A 1,768-nucleotide genomic window follows, 5' to 3' on the forward strand; every position below is an offset into this window, starting at 1 on the left:
GGCATGGAACTGAGCCATAGCTCAACCAGGGACTGCAGAGAGGGCAGGAGCTTCCGCCACTCATCCGGAAGGGTACGGGAGAGGCTGGGGGCCACACTGTGCTGTGCTCAAGGCGGGTGGCAGTGCTGGGAGGGAGGGAGTCACACCCACCCCAGATTTCACTATATACCGCCCCCTTACTCCCCTCCCAAGACTACCGCTGCCAGCCCCGAGTGCAGCACAGCCCCAGCCCACCCTGTGAAGTTCCAGGGGTACACGCTCCCCCCCCAGATGAGCAGCAGGAATAGTGGTGGGAGTAGGCAGGCAAGTGGCACACAACGGCAAAAGCTGTGCCCCCCCAGTCCCTTGACGAACTGCAGCTCCTCCGTCCTGTGCCTGCTCCGCCCTGGCTAGGCAGTGCCTACCCCAGCCCCACTCCCTCCCCTCACCACGGGTGACATTGATCTGCCCTCACCACCCCATGCCCCTCCCCTTTCACCACAACAGACTTACCAGCTAGACTCAGCTGTACTGGAAATCAGATCACTATTGGCCGATATGCCTCCTTAAAAAAAAAAAAAAGAAAGAAAAAAAAAAAGAAAAAGTCGGTATCGGCCTCCAAAACATCTATCCATGCACGCCTAAAAAAAACCAACAAAAAAACAACACCCCCCCCACCAAACAAACCAAAAAAACCCAACAGTGCATGTTAAAAGTGACCAGGAGTAGCTTTAATTCATGCATTCATTTGTTCCAAAAGTTTCAAAAGCCAAATATATAAAATTTGCCAAAAATGTATATACAAAATCAAAAGAATACACACAACATGCTGATTTGAATTAACCTATTCTTTTTATCTTCTGTCAACATGCAAGCCATCTATCCTTTCCTTCAGACTAGGCACTTTCTTTGAAACATACCCTATATTAGGAAGAAAAGAATTTAAGCTTTGCATTATCCAAATCCACATAACAGAACGCTACGTTTGGGTTAAAAAAATCACAGAACTAAGATAACACATAAAAAGGCATTTTTGGGGGCACAGGTAGCTTATACTGTAAGTATTCATTCTGCCATTCTCCCATGCCCCCTGAAATCCCTGCCTTCTGTGGAGGGGATAGACTAAAAGTCTCATAGTTACAGTGGCCTCCAAGTCCCATCACAAATAATCTATTACGCCTGCCTTGCTGCTGTTCCCAGGCACCAGCTGCAGCAATGTGAAATAGACATGATTCATTGCCTATTAGGGCCCTGGAAATCATATGTAAAAAACTGATCAAAGCCTTCTTAATTCCAGTTTGTCTATTCAGCATTCTAAAATTCCCCCCTGCAATGAATTTCAAGAAGTACCACCCTCCTTCATTTAGCTCATTATCACAGAAGATTGCTTGGGAGATTGCCCATATTCCATTTATGACAGCTCTATCACATGGGGGTTACTACCACCAATTCTAGAATTCAAATCCCCTACTATTGTTATTCTGAAAATTTTGAATCATCTCAAGATCATTATATAACAACGCACATTTCAAGATTGCCTCGTATCTAGATGTGAATGGTGAGAAATAGACATCAATGAGTATCAAGGGAGGTCTATTATGAAGTGTATAATGAGGGCTGCTAGTAGACGGTTAGAGCCTATATCAATTTCTAATCCCTCAGTCGGACTCCTTATCAAGAGAAGTATAATCAAGCTTATCGTTTCATAGTTTCTAGGGTCGGAAGGGACCTGAGTAGATCATCTAGTCCGACCCCCCACCATGGCAGGAAACAATACTGGGGTCAAACA

The 1,768-nt window shown here is 45.5% G+C and overlaps 1 protein-coding gene across 5 annotated transcripts in view; it reads right to left on the minus strand.

Annotated features, from left to right (window-relative positions):
• PARG (poly(ADP-ribose) glycohydrolase) overlaps positions 1 to 1,768 on the minus strand; it is a 139,257-nt gene that overhangs the window by 123,802 nt on the left and 13,687 nt on the right. The window contains exon 1 of one of the 5 annotated variants that reach the window (XM_019555590.1): positions 493 to 544. The exons of the other annotated variants lie outside the window; for them this stretch is intronic. The gene's annotated coding sequence lies outside the window, so the exon portion shown is untranslated. Of the gene's footprint in view, positions 1 to 492; positions 545 to 1,768 lie in introns of those variants that run through there. 5 annotated transcript variants of the gene reach the window in all.

The sequence above is a fragment of the Crocodylus porosus genome, unplaced genomic scaffold (assembly GCF_001723895.1).
Source record: "Crocodylus porosus isolate Cpor-Errol unplaced genomic scaffold, CroPor_comp1, whole genome shotgun sequence".
NCBI lineage: Eukaryota > Metazoa > Chordata > Crocodylia > Crocodylidae > Crocodylus > Crocodylus porosus.